This window comes from Nerophis ophidion, linkage group LG19, assembly GCF_033978795.1.
Source record: "Nerophis ophidion isolate RoL-2023_Sa linkage group LG19, RoL_Noph_v1.0, whole genome shotgun sequence".
NCBI classification, from domain to species: Eukaryota; Metazoa; Chordata; class Actinopteri; order Syngnathiformes; family Syngnathidae; genus Nerophis; species Nerophis ophidion.
Window position 1 is genome coordinate 6649402 of NC_084629.1, and position 21024 is coordinate 6670425.

A 21024-nucleotide genomic window follows, 5' to 3' on the forward strand; every position below is an offset into this window, starting at 1 on the left:
ACCATACATCCTCTTTTCCCCGGACATGTCCTCTTTTGCAGGGCTGTCCGGGCTGTCCGGGTGGAGTTTCTTAAATGCCTCAAACGTCCGGCATTTTGGGTCAGGGTTGCATGTATTTTAAATGTACGTTGAGGGTTAAGAAGGGGTTGAAAACAAAACAAATTGTGAAGGTGTGTGCGCGCAGCAGCATTCGTGAGGGAGTGGCAGAGACAGAGAGAGCGAGAAAGTTATGATAAAACGAGCATGCGTCGCCAGGATCTACTTTTTATCGATAGATTTATCAGGTTTAATTTTTTTTATTATCTACAGCAAGGGGTGTCAAAAGTGTGCCCCGGAGGCCATTTGTCGCCCACAGCTAATGTTTTAAAGGCCCACGGCACATTCTAAAAATACAATTAAAATAAAAAAAAAACATAACAAAAGTGAAATAAAAAAGCTTGTAATTTAGAAAAAGTTGCAATGTTGACTAATAAAACAAAGCTTTTTTTTTTTCTTTCAAACTGTCATTGCTCAAAACATAATATTGAATCAAAATCAATGTTTTTCTGAATTATTGACCTGTCCAAGGTTCCGATTACATCACATCAAATATTCCACTTTGAAAAATATTTTTGGTGGAAGATTTTGCATATTTTGTGTGCTCGCCGTAATAAAACATTGTTTTGTTTGACAGAAAAGGGCGGAAAACAAACAAACAGAAAAACAACATCAAAAAACACTAAAACATTTTGAAATGAGGAATAGACCTGAAGTTGATGTAGACTCCAAATATTTAAGCGTTAAATATAAAATGTATGTATGCCCTGGCACACCATTATCAAGAAGCAAAACACTTTTTACATTTTTATACTGAAATAAATACACCTACAACTTTTTAAATAAAAACATAGCAAAAACTACCGGCAGCGGTAAAGTTTAGATCCATGAAGGAAAGAAGAAAGTGAATGAATGTTTATAACTGAGTACATTCACATATGTATACACATTTGTTTTCTTTTTATTTATTATTTTTTTAATGAAATAACAACAACGCAATATAGAATGTGAGATATAACAAGACAATGCATACGTTTATCATTTGTTTTCAAAACGCTTACAAAAAAAGTGGGACCCACAAAAATTTACTGTGGGACCCTGTTTTGAAAATTCCTAGCGCCAACACTGCTGTCAACAGAGGAGAAAAAAAATGCTTTATTTAAATAAATATATTATTTAAATATATGTGTCCTCTTTTTGGGGATTTCACAATATGGTCGGCCTATCCAATAAAGTATAGCATAGGTGCAGAAACACAAGCACTCACACAAAGACTCTTTCACATAAGACAATATTTAGAAGAGAATACAGTAGGATAGAATGGACTTTATTGTCATTATATTTGCATATAACAAGATAAAGGACTCCAACTTAAGGTGTGTTAATGGGAACAAATATGGGCACAAGAGGTAATAAAAGAAAAACTAACAATTGAAATAGACTACTATACAATAAAAATAATAAGCAATCCTGTACAATATACACAACACTATAGAAATACAAAATATTGTAGAATGTACAGAACAAGACAAGAGTACCGAAGTAATAAGTAACAATCAGTTATTTATTAACTATTTATTTATAAAATAAATATATGCTCTATGCACTCTCTCTCTGTTTCTCCCCCTCCGTGTTCATTTAGGCCGTGTTCCCTTGTCCTCTTCCAGCAGCATTCTTCCGTTCCCGCGTTACGAGAAGTGTGTCTCGTCTCCCCGTTTTCCCTCTGGCTTCTTGGCAGTTATTTATTAAATATTTATCAATATTTCATGAATGCTGAAAGACAATTGTGCTTACTAAGCGCCCAATCAGATTGCTATGATGTCATCTGTGTGCATGGATGCATGCGTTCCGGTTGCTACTTGATGTGTGAGTGCATGTTGTTTTTATGTAGTATACATGTCAAGGTCCGGGCGCACCCCAGTTTGCATTCATCGTGCGCTGCCTCCATGCGCGTTCATGCGCATGTCACTCTGGTTGCAGCAGCTAGCTGATTTCCATCTGCAAACTACACACCTGTCGCTGATGAGCTTTCGGGGCTTCTTAAGCGAGTGCAAACCTGCGTTCCGGGCCAGAACGTAGCGACCTGTTCCCATACAATCAGCCGACAAACCCTAGCTCTATGCATACTCTCTCTGTGTTTCTCCCCCTCCGTGTTCATTTAAGTCATTGTGACAGTTTCTTGCTGTCGTGCAGGTTCTCAGGACCACCAAGGAAGGACATTGTGGCGCAGGTTAGACTTTCTTTTTTCAATGATAAAAGTCTCTATGGGTTGCTTTTCAGCCTTGCCGTGTCCTGCTTCCTCTGCTGCTCCACCTTATAAGTCGTGTGCGTCTTCGTCTTCCTGTGGCTCTCTCTCGCTCTCGTTCAGCATCCGCTTGCTTCTTGCTCCTTCTCTTTCCGTCTCTTCTCCCGGCATTTACGGTTGCTGCCCTTTTATACAGTGCAAGAGGAGATTTAAATTGTGCCCAGCTAGGGTGTCCCATACACCTGATAATATTTGCGGGGTTGATTCCGGCGCGCCCCGCCTCGCTGCTTGCTCGCAGTCCGCACCTCCTCGCCACCATCTTGGGCCAGGCTCAGGCGTGCCTTGCCTTGCTGTCGGACTGCCGGCCACGCCTCCTCGCCGCCATCTACTCTAGCCTTTAAATAGACCCCCTTTTCAGACCAGTTTATCTGCCGTTTCTTATCTTTTTTTGAGGATGTCGTAGTGGTTTGTGCAGCCCTTTGAGACACTAGTGATTTAGGGCTATATAAGTAAACATTGATTGATTGATTGATTTTTTTCCTCTGTTCCACTCCCCCTTGTGGAGGGGGTCCAGTCCGGTGGCCATGGATAAGGTACTGGCTGTCCAGAGTCGAGACCCATGATGGACCGTTCATCCTGAGTCTGGACCCAGGATGGGCCGCTCGCCTGTGTATCCACTGGGGACATCTCTGCGCTGCTGATCCGCCTCCGCTTGGGATGGTTTCCTGTTGGCTCCACTATGGACGGGACTCTCGCTACTGTGTTGGATCCACTTTGGACTGGACTCTAACGGTTGTGTTGGATCCACCATGGATTGAACTTTCACAGTATCATGTTAGACCCACTCGACATTCATTGCTTTCGGTCCCCTGCGGGGTCGGGGTTGGGGGGTTGTTCGGGGGGGTTGCCGACATATGCAGTCCTCTCCAAGGTTTCTCATAGTCATCATTGTCACTGTCACCGACATCCCACTGGGGTGAGTTTTCCCTGCCCTTATGTGGGCTCTACCGAGGATGTTGTTGTGGTTTGTGCAGCCCTTTGAGACACTAGTGATTTAGGGCTATATAAATAAACATTGATTGATTGATTGATTGATCTTGGGCCGGGCTCTGGCGTACCCTGCCGTGCTGTCGGACTGCCGGCCCCGCCTCTCCACAGTCGTGTTCCCTGGTCGCTTCCGTTCCCACGTTACGAGAAGTGTTTCTCGTCTCCCCATTTTCCCTCTGGTTCCTTGGCTGCCTCTTGGATCTCGACCTCCCGCCTGGACAAGGACTTTGACGCCTCGCTCCTGCACTTGACTTCAGGTCTGCCCACAGACCTCCGAGCTTGCCTTGCCCCCTCTTGGACTTCGCTCAACACTTCCGATAACACTCCTAAGTTAAATTCCACGCATAGTCGCACACCACACATATTTTGGATTACCGGCATATATATATATATAAATATATATATATATATGTAAATATATATATGAAATATATATGCGGTCTATGCCGTCTTCTTCCCCTGTACACACAACAACACAATGATGGAATATTGTTTCTAAATATAAATATTCTATTCTTTTCTCAAGTTATGGGGATTTGCAGACCAGTTCTACGTTCCTTTGACAGCAACGGAAAATGTCATCAGGACTGTATCAAACGGCATTAACTGTGAAAGATGCAAAGGCTGTGATGAAGACCAGAAGGCAAAGTGTTCGTGGCAATCATTGATTTCGGAGCATCTTGATCCGGGGGGTGGATCAACGGTGGATTAACATGGCTGTCATGCCAGCGTGAAAGATTGCTAAAAGGTATGGGAAGCTGCGTGTGTATGCTGCAAAACAGGACATAAGGACTAAATTACGTAGGTCAGGCCTGTAGATGCATGTTTAATATTGTGATATCAGGGTTAAAGATGATATTGGTGCTAAAATATTAAACCCCACTTATATTCAATCAATAGTTATCAGTGTTTATTTATATAGCCCTGAATCACAAATGTCTCAAAGGACTGCACAAACCATTACGACTACGACATCCTCGGAAGAACCCACATAAGGGCAAGGAAAACTCACACACAGTGGGCAAGGAGAATTCACACCCAGTGGGACGCCAGTGACAATGATGACTATGATAAACCTTGGAGAGGACCTCAAATGTCCCCTCTAGGGGACCGAAAGCAATGGATTTCGAGCGGGTCTAACATGATACTGTGAAAGTTCAATCCATAGTGGCTCCAACACAGCCGCGAGAGTTCAGTTCAAAGCGGATCCAAGACAGCAGCGAGAGTCCCGTCCACAGGAAACCATCCCAAGCGGAGGCGGATCAGCAGCGTAGAGATGTCCCCAACCGATACACAGGCGAGCGGTCCATCCTGGGTCTCGACTCTGAACAGCCAGTACTTCCTCCATGGTCAATCGGACTGGACCCCCTCCACAAGGGAGGGGGGGACATAGGAGAAAAAGAAAAGAAGCGGCAGATCAACTGGTCTAAAAAGGAGGTCTATTTAAAGGCTAGAGTATACAAATGAGTTTTAAGATGAGACTTAAATGCTTCTACTGAGGTAGCATCTCGAACTGTTACCGGGAGGGCATTCCAGAGTACTGGAGCCCGAACGGAAAACGCTCTATAGCCCGTAGACTTTTTTTGGGCTTTAGGAATCACTAATAAGCCGGAGTCTTTTGAATGCAGACTTCTTGGCGGGACATATGGTACAATACAATCAGCAAGATAGGATGGAGCTAGACCGTGTAGTATTTTATACGTAAGTAGTAAAACCTTAAAGTCACATCTTAAGTGCACAGGAAGCCAGTGCAGGTGAGCCAGTACAGGCGTAATGTGATCAAACTTTCTTGTTCTTGTCAAAAGTCTAGCAGCCGCATTTTGTACCAACTGTAATCTTTTAATGCTAGACATGGGGAGACCCGAAAATAATACGTTACAGTTATCGAGACGAGGCGTAACAAACACATGGATAATGATCTCAGCGTCTTTAGTGGCCAAATTTGGAGCGAACTTAAGCGATATTATGGAGATGAAGGAAGTCCGTTTTAGTAACGCTTTTAATGTGTGACTCAAAGGAGAGAGTTGGGTCGAAGATAATACCCACATTTTTTACCGAGTCACTTTGTTTAATTATTTGGTTGTCAAATGTTACAGTTGTATTATTAAATAGAGGTCGGTGTCTAGCAGGACCGATAATCAGCATTTCTGTTTTTTTGGCGTTAAGTTGCAAAAAATTAGCGGACATCCATTGTTTAATTTCATTTAGACACGCCTCCAGCTGACTACTATCCGGCGTGTTGGTCAGCTTTAGGGCCATGTAGAGTTGGCTGTCATCAGCATAACAGTGAAAGCTAACACCGTATTTCGCTGCATTCACACGACCAGTAGGAATGACAAGTAGAAAATGACATTGACATGACAGCAACGACAGGAGCGACATGTGGCAACGACAATGATCCAGCACTGACTGGAAGACAAAGTGGGTACAAATAGGAGCGGGCTGATTGACTACAGGTGTGGCCACGTGCCAATCAGCCGCAGATGATTACCATGAATTGATTAACGTGGACCCCGACTTAAACAAGTTGAAAAACTTATTGGGGTGTTACCATTTAGTGGTCAATTGCACGGAATATGTACTGTACTGTGCAATCTACTAATAAAAGTATCAATCAATCAATCGAGGTGACAACAGCACACAAGGAGACAAACAGGAAGCTGAACCAAAATATGAGCACTTGACAGGAACTAAAGACAGGAGATACTAAACACAAAGGAAACAAAGACAAATGCAGAGGAAAAAACTAAAACATAGACAAACTGTCAGGGGATAGCAGGTCCATTCTATGTGTCGTACTTGATCATTTCGCGATATTGCCATATTTTTGCTGAAAGTATTTAGTAGAGAAAATCGACGATAAAGTTCGCCACTTTTGGTACTTCCTGAAAAAGCCTCGCCTTTAACGGGAGTCGCAGACGATGACGTCGCAAGTGTGGGGGCTCCTCACATATTCACACTGATTTTAATGGGAGCCTCCAACAAAAACAATTATTCGGACCGAGAAAACGACAATTTCCCCATTAATTTCAGCGAGGATGAAAGATTTGTGTTCGAGGATATTGATAGCGACGGACTAGGAAAAAAAAAAAAAAAACAGTTAAAAAAAAAATACGCGATAGCATTGGGACATATTCCGATGTTTTTAAACACATTTACTAGGATAATTCTGGGAAATCCCTTATCTTTCTATCGTGTTGCTAGTGTTTTAGTGAGTTTAACAGTACCTGATAGTCGGAGGGTTGTGTCCACGGATGTGATGACGCTAATGTCTCACGGGTGTCGACGGCAGCTGTACGGACGACACAAGCTCAGCTGATATCCGGTAAGTGGCGACTTTTTAACCACAATTTTCTCACCGAAACCTGCTGGTTGACATACCGTCGTGATTCATGTTCGCTTGACCGCGCTCTGATCCATAGTAAAGTTTCAGCTCCGGGAATTTTAAACAAGGAATCACCATGTGTTTGTGTGGCTAAAGGCTAAAGCTCCCAAACTCCATCTTTCAACTGTGACTTCTCCGAAATTAATTGAACAAATTGCAAAAGATTCAGCAACACAGATCTCCAAAATACTGTGTAGTTATGCCGTTAAAGCAGACGACTATTACCTGTGTGTGTGCGTAGCGCTCATACTTCCTAAAAACCTGCTTACACGTCATCATTACACGACGTTTCCGAGACGAAACTCCCGGGAAATTTAAAATTGTAATTTAGTAAACTAAAAAAGCCGTATTGGCATTTGTTGCAATGTTAATATTTCATCATTGATATATAAACCATCAGACTGCGTGGTCGGTAGTAGTAGGGTTTCAGTAGGCCTTTAAGTATGCGTTCATTTCAGTTTGCCATTGGTCACATGAAGTTTGGAGCTCTGTAGCAACTGACTGTGCAGAAAGTCGGCGACCTCTTTGCACTATGAGCTTCAGCATCCGCTGAACTTTCTCTGTCAGTTTATGTGGCCTACCACTTGGGGGCTGAGTTGCTGTTGTTCCCAAAATCTTCAATGTTCTTATAATAAAGCCGATTTGTTGCACAGGTGGCATCCTATGACAGTTCCACGTTGGAAATCACTGAGAGCGGCCCATTCTTTCACAAATGTTTGTAGAAACAGTCTTCCATGCTAAGTGCCTGATTTGATACACCTGTGGCCGGGCCAAGTGATTAGGACACCTGATTCTGATCATTTGGATGGGTGGCCAAATACTTTTGGCCTTATGGTGTATAATCACTTGCTTAAAGCAACAGTATGTAAAAAAATGTGGGAAAAATTTGAAGGTACGTTGTATTGCAAGAGGGTTTTTGATTGATTGATTGAATGAGACTTTCATTAGTAGATTGCACAGTTCAGTACATATTCCGTACAATTGACCACTAAATGGTAACACTCGAATAGGTTTTTCAACTTGTTTAAGTCGGGGTCCACGTTAATCAATTCCCGGTCAATGATATTGACGACCAGCCAGGACGATTCCCATGCTGTGCTAAAATATCAGTTTAGTAGTTGTTCCGTACTGTAACTTTAATCGACCGCAATGTGTGCTTTTGTTATTCTGTCAGTTTGTGTGTTTTGTGTGCTCTTTCATTCGTGCGTCCCTCGACAGGAATCATGTATGCTGCCAGTTCACACGGGTATTGTTCCGGAAATGCGCCAAACAAACAAACAAAAAAAACTGGCGGCCATAATTGTCTTACCAGTGTAACGATTTGGGCGCATGGTGATGCGGAGTCGTTCTCTCAAGGATGCAGTCGGGATCAGACACCGCCTGAAGGTAAGAGTAAATTATTTATTTACGAATAAAACAGACTATGAAAAAGAAAAACTTACTCATAGCACAAAAGACAAAACAAAAGAGCTAGCATGGGAGCTACTGTAGCAAGTCCAGAACTGGGGAACAAAAGTCGTTACTCGTATGAAACACAAACTACGAAGCCAGACCAAATGAACGAAGGGGGCAAGCTTAAATCAAGACAGTAATTACAAAACAGGTGTGCGTCCGTAAGAAGTGGCAGGTGAAACTAATACGTAACTATGGTGAAAAAACAAACAAGGAAGTGCAACCAGGAACTAAAGAAGTCAAACACTAACAGAACATGATACAGAAAGACTCAAAAACCTAAACATAATATGATCCCGGCAGCAGATCATAACAACTTGATTTTGCAACCTACTGCTATTCTTGGGATGAAATAACCAAGTTTCACAGTCAGGGAAGTTCTATTATTTATATTAGGTTATATTATATTATATTATATTAAAGTACCAATGATTGTCACACACACACTAGGTATGGTGAAATTTGTCCTCTGCATTTGACCCATCCCCTTGATATTAATGTATTTTTATTATTATATTTATTTATTATATTGATTTGTTAAACCCGTTTTTGTTTTTTTAAAGTCATCTAAGTGAACGCTTATTCGAAGCAGGGTGGCTTTAATTGTGGGAAAAAAACCTACTCACGTGATAACTCCTGTTAATTATAATAATCCTAATAGAGCAAGTGAGCATCTGCTCCGTAATTGTTGCATCCTCAGGGTGGTATATAAAAAAAAAAAAAAAATGTCAGCATTTTGTTAGGGTTTGCAGGAGGAGTGACGGCAGACTGACACCAGGTGGCAGTAATGTTCATAAATGTATTATATATATCAGGGGTGCCCATTACGTAGATCGCGAGCTACCAGTCGACCGCGGGGGGTGTGTCAGTCGATCTCCAGCCAGGCTTTTAAAAAAAATAGACCTAAAAATTAGTGATCATCAATCTTCACCAAGACGTCACTTAAATGACATTCACGGTACCGGAGGGTCTTGTGAGATGACGCTGGCTGCTGCAAGATCATTATTATGAAAATATGACCGAGAGGAAGGCGAGAAACACTTTTTATTTCAACAGACTCTCGCGCCGTACCTTCCGTCAAAACTCTAAAGGCCGACTGCACATTTCCTATCTTCACAATAAAAGCCCTGCTTCATGCTGCCTGCGCTAACTAAATACAGAATCTCGGAAAACTGGCGTGCACAAGCGATCCCTCAGAAAGCTGGCGTGCACAAACTTTCCGAGACTCTTATTTTGTTAGCGCAGGGAGCATGAAGCAGGGCTTTTATTGTGAAGTTGGGAAATGTGCAGTCGCCCTTTAGAGTTTTGACGAAAGGGACAGCGCGAAAGTCTGTTGAAATAAAAAGTGCTTCTCGCCTTCCGCTCTGTCATTTTTTCATAATAATGAACTGGCAGCAGCCAGCGTCATCTCACAAGACCCTCGGGTGCCGTGAATGTCAATCAAGCAAGCTACGGAATTTGCCGCCAATGTTTTTCTTGTAAAGTGTATGGAAGCTGGATGAATTAGATGCCAAAAACCAACCACTTTCATGTGGTATTGTACAGAAAGGACAACTTTTTTTCTCCTCCATTTGAAAATGTGGGCGTTATCATCATTACTGTCTGATTCCAATCAATGCAAGTCATCAGAATCAGGTGATACACCAACTTATATTCTTGTCTTTGTGAAAGAAAGACATCTATATGTGTTACACATGCTTGTATTATCATTAAACACATTTAACTTGTTTACAAAAATGTCTCTTTCATAAATAAATAAATATAAATGATATATAGAAATGAGGTAGATCCCCTCGAGTTGGTCAATTGAAAAGTAGCTCGCCTGCAGAAAAAGTGTAGGCACTCCTGATATATAAGGTAAATATATATATATATATATATATATATATATATATATATAATAAGAATAATAAACAATACTAACGGATAAACCAAGGAAAATTAAGTGTGACAAAAACTTAAGAATGTATGGTGTAAGACTATGTGTGTTACCAAAGTGTTGACAAGAGCGAAGGAACGAGGAAGTCCACGGGGCAACAGAATCAGGGGCGAGAGAGAGGCGTCAGAGTCCGGGGGCGAGCGAGGAGTCTAGGAACGAGGGAGGCAGTCGACATCCAGGGCAACGGAAGGAAAACACTGCTGGAACATGAGAAAAGACAAAGGACACATCAAGGAGAGGAAACAAAAATAGAGCATAAAGCTTCGCTTACGGTTCACCATATGAGAACTAAGTTCCCGCCAGGATCCCTGGGTCCACTGGTCTTTTAAGCAGCTCGACCTCATCAATTCCAGGTGTGTAGTAAGGCAATCGTCTGCAGGCTTGTAGCTGCGTGGGCGTGCTGCTCTCATCGTGTACGGGTGCACAGTCAGTGGGTCCTCTGGGTGGTCCCGCAGCGGAGGGAGACGCAGACTGTGCATGTGCCACAACACATTTGGGAGAAAAAACACAATCTTTTGTTGAGTTTGATGTGTATTCTTCTGGAATTGAAGATGTTTCCGGGGACAGAGTGGGCAGCCATGTCCCCAATTTGACTGCTCCGGTATATACAGTATATTTAATATTCTTCTATTGGCATTTTCCTGTATTTGTGCGCTAGAGACCGAATCCACTGAGGCCAACTCTTAATCCCATCACAGTGAAGCCAGCCTTTGTCTCGCAGTCAGTCACAGCGCAGAGGAAACACCAACTGTCGGAGAAATGATAAACCATTGACGGCTTCACTGGTGCTAAATGGGTAAACAAGCTATATTGACAATTGAATGAAAAGTGTGTGTGTGTGTGTTCTTGTATTTCTACCCCTCTTGAGACATCAACAAGGAAAAGTACCGTCCATATGAGGAGGTGTGAACAAGTTAGGACATAAATCATGGTCCCAATACGGAAAACCATTGCATCTAATAGAGAATTGACTCATTTGCACCCCTGGTGGTGAAATCTATCAAAATGAGGGTGGTCCCAAAAAGGAGGGATTTTTCAAATTGATTGTGTGTCGGTTTTAAAAGTGCTCCCCCTCTGGCAAACATATGTAATAACAAGTGTGTGTAAGGAATTGAAATGCACCGCCTTTGGCCAAACTTAATAAAACAACAATAAATACAAATGTATACAGAGACATACATTAAAAAAAATACATTTTTACAAAGATTAACGAAAAGCACTCTTTTTCTCACAATATTGTCGACTTTTTTTCTTATAAAATTGGGAAGATTTCTCATATTCTTTCTGTTTCTGTGATATTGCAATAATTTCTCCTAAAATTATTTATTTATTTATTTAAATGTATTACTTTTTAATGCAAAATGGTGACATTTTTCATATAAAATTCGGACATTTATCACAATATTGCCAATTTTTGTTTTTGTTTTTGTAAAATAGTGACATTTTTGGAGTAAAATGGTGACTTGTCATCCGATTATTATTATAATACTGCTAAAATTTTAAAGTTTCAACTTGTGATTTTTGTCAAGTAAAATTTCGGCTCTTGTCATAAAATTGCCAAAATGTTAAGCTTCTTCTTGTAAAACGACGACAGTTACTGAGTAAAATTCTGACTTTTATCATAATATTGCACAAATGTTCAGTTTTTCTTGTAATATTTTGACATGCGTTGAGTAAAATCACAACTTTTATTATAATACCGCCAAAGGTTTTTCTTGTGAAATTCCGACTCATTTTTCACAACAAGCTTTTTCATATTTGCATAATATGTAAATATTATTACTGTTAAAAAGACAAATCTTTATATATCTAGAAAGGCTGGTCCTAAAGAAGTAGGCATTTTTCTGAGGTCTCCAGAAGGTCAGAAATACAATAATGTGTGTGTGTGTGTGTGTGTTCTTGTATTTCTACCCCTCTTGAGACATCAACAAGGAAAAGTACCGTCCATATGAGGAGGTGTGAACAAGTTAGGACATAAATCATGGTCCCAATACGGAAAACCATTGCATCTAATAGAGAATGTCTCATTTGCACCCCTGGTGGTGAAATCTATCAAAATGAGGGTGGACCCAAAAAGGAGGGATTTTTCAAATTGTGTGTCGGTTTTAAAAGTGCTCCCCCTTTGGCCAACATATGTAATAACAAGTGTGTGTAAGGAATTGAAATGCACCGCCTTTGGCCAAACTTAATAAAACAATAATAAATACAAATGTATACAGAGACATACATTAAAAAAAATACATTTTACAAAGATTAACTAAAAGCAGTCTTTTTCTCACAATATTGTTGACTTTTTTTCTTATAAAATTGGGAAGATTTCTCATATTCTTTCTGTGATATTGCGATAATTTCTCCTAAAATTATTACTTTTTTATTTTAAATTATTAGTTTTTTATTTTAAATTATTAGTTTTTAATGCAAAATGGTGACATTTGTCATATAAAATTCCGACATTTATCACAATATCGCCAATTTTATTTCTTTTTGTAAAATAGTGACATTTTTGGAGTAAAATGGTGACTTTTGTCATCCGATTATTATTATAATACTGCTAAAATTTTTAAACTTCAACTTGTGACTTTTGTCAAGTAAAATTTCGGCTCTTTTCATAAAATGTTAAGCTTCTTCTTGTAAAACGACGACAGTTACTGAGTAAAATTCTGATTTTTATCATAATATTTCACAAATGTTCAGTTTTTCTTGTAATATTTTGACATGCGTTGAGTAAAATCACAACTTTTATTATAATACCGCCAAAGGTTTTTCTTGTGAAATTCCGACTCATTTTTCACAACAAGCTTTTTCATATTTGCAGAATATGTAAATATTATTACTGTTAAAAAGACAAATCTTTATATATCTAGAAAGGCTGGTCCTAAAGAAGTAGGCATTTTTCTGAGGTCTCCAGAAGGTCAGAAATACAATAATGTGTGTGTGTATGTGTGTGTGTGTTCTTGTATTTCTACCCCTCTTGAGACATCAACAAGGAAAAGTACCGTCCATATGAGGCGGTGTGAACAAGTTAGGACATAAATCATGGTCCCAATACGGAAAACCATTGCATCTAATAGAGAATGTCTCATTTGCACCCCTGGTGGTGAAATCTATCAAAATGAGGGTGGACCCAAAAAGGAGGGATTTTTCAAATTGTGTGTCGGTTTTAAAAGTGCTCCCCCTTTGGCCAACATATGTAATAACAAGTGTGTGTAAGGAATTGAAATGCACCGCCTTTGGCCAAACTTAATAAAACAATAATAAATACAAATGTATACAGAGACATACATTTAAAAAAATACATTTTTTTACAAAGATTAACTAAAAGCAGTCTTTTTCTCACAATATTGTCGACTTTTTTTCTTATAAAATTGGGAAGATTTCTCATATTCTTTCTGTTTCTGTGATATTGCAATAATTTTTCCTAAAATTATTTTTTTATTTATTTAAATGTATTACTTTTTAATGCAAAATGGTGACATTTTTCATATAAAATTCGGACATTTATCACAATATTGCCAATTTTTGTTTTTGTTTTTGTAAAATAGTGACATTTTTGGAGTAAAATGGTGACTTGTCATCCGATTATTATTATAATACTGCTAAAATTTTAAAGTTTCAACTTGTGACTTTTGTCAAGTAAAATTTCGGCTCTTGTCATAAAATTGCCAAAATGTTAAGCTTTTTCTTGTAAAACGACTGTTACTGAGTAAAATTCCGACTTTTATCATAATATTGCACAAATGTTCAGTTTTTCTTGTAATATTTTGACATGCGTTGAGTAAAATCACAACTTTTATTATAATACCGCCAAAGGTTTTTCTTGTGAAATTCCGACTCATTTTTCACAAGAAGCTTTTTCATATTTGCAGAATATGTAAATATTATTACTGTTAAAAAGACAAATCTTTATATATCTAGAAAGGCTGGTCCTAAAGAAGTAGGCATTTTTCTGAGGTCTCCAGAAGGTCAGAAATACAATAATGTGTGTGTGTGTGTGTGTGTGTTCTTGTATTTCTACCCCTCTTGAGACGTCAACAGGGAAAAGTACCGTCCATATGAGGACCGGTGAACAAGTTAGGACATAAATCATGGTCCCAATACGGAAAACTATTGGATCTAATAGAGAATTGACTCATTTGCACCCCTGGTGGTGAAATCTATCAAAATGAGGGTGGTCCCAAAAAGGAGGGATTTTTCAAATTGATTGTGTGTCGGTTTTAAAAGTGTTCCCCCTCTGGCCAACATATGTAATAACAAGTGTGTGTAAGGAATTGAAATGCACCGCCTTTGGCCAAACTTAATAAAACAATAATAAATACAAATGTATACAGAGACACACATTAAAAAAAATACATTTTACAAAGATTAACTAAAAGCAGTCTTTTTCTCACAATATTGTCGACTTTTTTTCTTATAAAATTGGGAAGATTTCTCATATTCTTTCTGTGATATTGCGATAATTTCTCCTAAAATTATTACTTTTTTATTTTAAATTATTAGTTTTTTATTTTAAATTATTAGTTTTTAATGCAAAATGGTGACATTTGTCATATAAAATTCCGACATTTATCACAATAACGCCAATTTTATTTCTTTTTGTAAAATAGTGACATTTTTGGAGTAAAATGGTGACTTTTGTCATCCGATTATTATTATAATACTGCTAAAATTTTAAAATTTCAACTTGTGACTTTTGTCAAGTAAAATTTCGGCTCTTTTCATAAAATGTTAAGCTTCTTCTTGTAAAACGACGACAGTTACTGAGCAAAATTCTGATTTTTATCATAATATTTCACAAATGTTCAGTTTTTCTTGTAATATTTTGACATGCGTTGAGTAAAATCACAACTTTTATTATAATACCGCCAAAGGTTTTTCTTGTGAAATTCCGACTCATTTTTCACAACAAGCTTTTTCATATTTGCAGAATATGTAAATATTATTAATGTTAAAAAGACAAATCTTTATATATCTAGAAAGGCTGGTCCTAAAGAAGTAGGCATTTTTCTGAGGTCTCCAGAAGGTCAGAAATACAATAATGTGTGTGTGTGTGTTCTTGTATTTCTACCCCTCTTGAGACATCAACAAGGAAAAGTACCGTCCATATGAGGCGGTGTGAACAAGTTAGGACATAAATCATGGTCCCAATACGGAAAACCATTGCATCTAATAGAGAATGTCTCATTTGCACCCCTGGTGGTGAAATCTATCAAAATGAGGGTGGACCCAAAAAGGAGGGATTTTTCAAATTGTGTGTCGGTTTTAAAAGTGCTCCCCCTTTGGCCAACATATGTAATAACAAGTGTGTGTAAGGAATTGAAATGCACCGCCTTTGGCCAAACTTAATAAAACAATAATAAATACAAATGTATACAGAGACATACATTTAAAAAAATACATTTTTTTACAAAGATTAACTAAAAGCAGTCTTTTTCTCACAATATTGTCGACTTTTTTTCTTATAAAATTGGGAAGATTTCTCATATTCTTTCTGTGATATTGCGATAATTTCTCCTAAAATTATTACTTTTTTATTTAAAATTATTACTTTTTTATTTTAAATTATTAGTTTTTAATGCAAAATGGTGACATTTGTCATATAAAATTCCGACATCTATCCCAATATCGCCAATTTTATTTCTTTTTGTAAAATAGTGACATTTTTGGAGTAAAATGGTGACTTTTGTCATCCGATTATTATTATAATACTGCTAAAATTTTAAAATTTCAACTTGTGACTTTTGTCAAGTAAAATTTCGGCTCTTGTCATAAAATTGCCAAAATGTTAAGCTTCTTCTTGTAAAACGACGACTGTTACTGAGTAAAATTCTGACTTTTATCATAATATTGCACAAATGTTCAGTTTTTCTTGTAATATTTTGACATGCGTTGAGTAAAATCACAGCTTTTATTATAATACCGCCAAAGGTTTTTCTTGTGAAATTCCGACTCATTTTTCACAACAAGCTTTTTCATATTTGCATAATATGTAAATATTATTAATGTTGTAAAGACAAATCTTTATATATCTAAAAAGGCCATGGTCCTAAAGAAGTAGGCATTTTTCTGAGGTCTCCAGAAGGTAACAAATACAATAATGTGTGTGTGTGTGTGTGTGTGTGTGTGTGTGTGTGTGTGTGTGTGTGTGTGTGTGTGTGTGTGTGTGTGTGTGTTTGTGTGTGTGAAAAACCACCTGCAGTCAGAAAAATGATTTAAACCAATGGCGGCTTCACTGGTGCTAAATGGGTAAACAAACTATATTGACAGTTGAGTGAAAACCGTGTGTGTGTGTGTGTGTGTGTGTGTGTGTGCGCTAGACAGAACGGCAATATATATATATTTTTTTTCTAGAGGTTTTTTGAAAACACCTGCACATCTTTTTAAATTGCTATTGCCTCAGCCTCGCTTGCCTCTCTGAACACTCTCATAAATAATTAGGATAAAACCTTGCGTTGTATTATATGCCACATAATAATATTATGAGTTTTGAGTGTGTTCACTGTTTTCCTGAGTTTTTGTGCCATTCATTTTTTTCTACTTTCTGTTGGAGTCCCTGTTTTGCTGCACCTTCACTTTCTGTTCTGTTACCTGACAACATTTCCTCGATAATTGTTACGCTTGCACCAATGCTATGACCTCATGGGTGTCAAGGCTGGTCGGCCAATATAAATGTGCTACGTCGTGCTATATATTGGTGAGCGGCGTGACCTCAGCATGCAGAGGCGCGGTCGCAGTAGCAGTCAATGGTCATATAATTAGGAACAAAAGTTGGAGACTCCACCCTGGACACAGCAAATGTAAATAATGCAAGGATCAAGCAAGAACCTATGGAGGGCCAAATGGGCCAAAAATTAAATAAATAAATAAATCAACTTGAATTAATTACTTAAATCCATCATTGATTCAATTGAATTTGATTTAATACATAAATCTTTAAAATTGTTGAATTATCTTATTTAATGTAAAGTTGTATTAAATTATTAATTTGAATTTTATTGTTTCATGATTTGATGAATGTTTGATTTTATTATTTCATTATTTGATAAATGGGTTGTATTTGTATAGCGCTTTTCTACCTTCAAGGTACTCAAAGCGCTTTGACACTACTTCCACATTTACCCATTCACACACACATTCACACACTGATGGAGGGAGCTGCCATGCAAGGCGCCAACCAGCACCCATCAGGAGCAAGGGTGAAGTGTCTTGCTCAGGACACAACGGACGTGACGAGGTTGGTGCTAGGTGGGATTTGAACCAGGGACCCTCGGGTTGCGCACGGCCACTCTCCCACTGCGCCACGCCGTCCCTTTGATGAGGTACTTAATGAGTTAACAATGAATTAATTAATCAAAATGCGTCAATTATTAATTGAATGGAAAATTACATTTTATTAATACATTATTTAGATAATTATTTATTCAATTATTTCATTTCAACCATTTTATTTTTCACTATGTATTATATTTGCATTTGATTATTTCATGATTTAAATATTTATTTAACTATTTAATATTAACTGTAATAGTAACAATATGTGTCAATGACTTATTCGGTGCAAAATTACTTTATAAATATTTCATCATTTAATTATTTCATAATTTCATGATTAAATAGTTTTTTTTCTGAATTTAATAAATTGGTCATGTTCTGATATATTTATATACTTACTGATTTAATTAAATAATCATTTGGAATTGGAATAAAAAAAAACGTGTCAATTATTTGTATATGTATTTATTTAAAAGAAAAGAAAATAATTATTTATTTCATGATTTAATTAATTTTCACGATTTAATTTATTAATGACTTGATTTTTTCAGGATTCAATGATTTATTTAATAATGTCATCAATTAATACATTGGAATTGGAATAGAAAACAAATTATTTATTGAATTTATAATTACATTGAACTATTTAATCATTTATCTGATCGTTTATTTTCGTATATAACACATTTTTTCATGCTTTATTTATTGTTTATTTTCATTATTTAATGTTTTTTTAATTGATTTCATCAATCAGCTGTTAAAGTCAGTGGGTGGATCCTAACACAATGTGCCCCTTTAAAAGAAAGGCTGAGGTAAAAAAAAATATATAAAAATAAATAAAAAGGACATTGCTAATTACAAATGAATGGCACTAAACATGACAATAAACAATGACACTAAATGGCATATGTAAAAAAATAAACCACAAAACAGGAAATGAAGCTTAAACAAATAAAACCACAACCAAAAGTCCAGTTCACATACAGCAGAAGGTGAAATGTAGACCACTAAGGCAGGTTAGCTGTGATCACCATGGCAACAAGCATTAACATTATTCTGTGTTAAATGACGTGCGCTAAATGTCCAATTATTACATATGTGTAACTTAACCACTCATTCGACTTTACAATGTTTATTTCGGACACAAAATAACTTCATACAACTTAAAAAAAACAGCGGATAAATCATCAAATTATATATTTAAGAACTTGATAGTGTTTCTGTATTAGCACATTATTATGTATTGAGCAAGGGTGTCCTTCTTGGAGGTTTAACAGCATTCCTTCCAAAAAAAATAAAAATAAATAAAATAACTCAAATTTATATCACCCTCCTGTTATAGCTATTGACTGTCTGTTTTTTTGTTTTTTTAATGAATGCGCCTAAATCAAGTCAAAGCTGATTATAACTTCTAAAGACATTAAACCGAGTGGTTTTAATGAAAGCAGAAAATAAACGGGATTTGTTTACAGGGCAATTCACCTATTAGACAACACTAATTATCTGCTGTTGCACTCGCATCCTAATGCACCACGATTACTTCTGGAAGGTTCACTTTAGGACAAATTGAATCAAGTTGAATAATAAATACAAGCTTAAGTGAAGTGAAGTATATTTATATAGCGCTTTTCTAAAGTGACTCAAATCGCTTTACATAGTGACACCCAATATCTAAGTTACATTTAAACCAGTGTGGGTGGCACTGGGAGCAGGTGGGTAAAGTGTCTTGCCCAAGGACACAACGGCAGTGACTGGGATGGCACACGCGGGAATTGAACCCGCAACCCTCAAGTTGCTGGCACGGCCACTCTACCAACTGAGCTATGCCGCCCCTTAAAAGAACCTTCGTCAAACACTGTAGGGAATTATTATTGTTCAAGGATAAAAAGAACAAATGAATAGCGATTAAAACACCTACAGACCAAACCAATGTGCCATTAAGCAAGACAAAATGAGAAGGCATTCGTACTCAATGCTGCTTAGAATAAAAGCTGGCGTCACAAAATGAATGTTTTTTTTTTCATAGCTTGTCACACTGAAGAGAAGGAGCTAAAACTGAAAGGTCAAAGTAGAAAAACTGTCTTCATTCATGTATTCCAACTATTATCGGCCGATAAAGTGCTTTAAAATGTAATATCGGAAATTTTCAGTATCGGTTTTGAAAAAGTAACGTTTATGACTTTTTAAAACGTCGCTGTACGGAGTTGTACACAGACGTTTAGGGAGAAGTACAGAGCGCCAATATGTTTAGGTTTAAACAGGGGGAGATGACGGCAGACTGACACCAGGTGGCAGTAATGTCCAAAGATTTATTTTACATATATATATATATATATATTAACCATATATATATAAAATCCCCTAGAGGGGGGGGGGGGTTGCCCACATATGTGGTCCTCTCCAAGGTTCTCATAGTCCTCATTGTCACCGCCGTCCCACTTGGTCATCAATGTCACCGACGTCCCACTGGGTGTGAGTTTTCCTTGCCCTTATGTGGGCCTACCGAGGATGTCAAACTGGTTTGTGTTGTGATTTGTGCAGCCCTTTGAGACACTAGTGATTTAGGGCTATATAAATGAACATTGATTGATTGATTGAATCAAACAATAGAAAACATACTAAGGAAATTGAGTGTGAACTAGACCCAAAAGAGAATGGGTGACAGACTATGTGAAGTATTTACCTGAGGTGTGTGCTACCAAATGCTGTGAAGAGACAAAGAACACGGAAGTCTGTGGGGCAGGCAGAGGATCCAGGGCGAACGAGGGTCGTCGAGAGAAACGTGTCCAAGCGAGAGGTCGAGAATCCAAAAGGGCAGTCCAGGAGGCAAGGGGAACAACGGGGGATCACGGGGAGCGTCATGTACAGAAGAATATACTCCGGCGAGCGATGGCAGGTTGTCCAGGTTTAAGAAGGCAGATCGCTCATTAAGGACAGGTGTGTTGATTGCTGAGAAATGATTGCACCTGGTGGCTGCTGCAGGGCGGAGACGCGCAAGGCGCGTCCTTGGATATACGCGGCCGTGGGCGTGTCCCGAGGAGCGCACAGACGGATGAGCGGAGTTGGCAGGAGTCCGAGCCGTAACACAATGAACCTTAAAAGGCACTGCCTTTGCGCCTCGGCCCAATCACATAATATCCACGGCTTTTCACACACACAAGTGAATGCAATGCATACTTGGTCGACAGCCATACAGGTCACACTGACATGAACACGACAGAACAAATACCCAGGAACCCTTGCAGCACTAACTCTTCCGGGACGCTACAATGTACAACCACGCCTACCTAAACCTCCTCATGCCCTCTCAGGGAGAGCATGTCCCAAATTCCAGCTGCAGAGGAAACGTGGGTTTGACTCCGCGTCATGACACTGTGATCCACATGTTGTAATTCAATTTTACACCACTGGTGTCAGTAAAGACATTCTTAAACAAACAGAATAAGTCCGGAGCTCAAGTCATTGAGAAGTTCCTTCAGTGCAAAAATTATGACTAAAGTGGTGAAGCTGTATTTTCACTTGCAATATAATTTTATTGGTAGTTTAGTTAAGAAACATATGTATTATTATTTTACTTTATTTATTTTAGCACAGCACAAGGATGGATGCGTGAATGGATAATTGCATTACTTCTTATGCAGTATATTTAAT

The 21024-nt window shown here is 38.2% G+C and overlaps 1 long non-coding RNA gene across 7 annotated transcripts in view; it reads right to left on the reverse strand.

The window, feature by feature from the left end:
- Positions 1–1288: 1288 nt before the first annotated feature.
- LOC133537904 (uncharacterized) overlaps positions 1289–21024 on the reverse strand; it is a 34733-nt gene continuing 14997 nt past the window's right edge. For 3 of the 7 annotated variants that reach the window (XR_009802887.1, XR_009802886.1, XR_009802882.1), the window contains 3 exons: positions 10383–10575; positions 10158–10304; positions 5643–8093 (listed from right to left, as the gene is read on the reverse strand). This is a non-coding gene — a long non-coding RNA (uncharacterized LOC133537904). Of the gene's footprint in view, positions 2467–5642; positions 8094–10157; positions 10305–10375; positions 10576–21024 lie in introns of those variants that run through there. The other 4 variants (XR_009802885.1, XR_009802883.1, XR_009802884.1 and 1 more) reach the window with 4 other exon arrangements.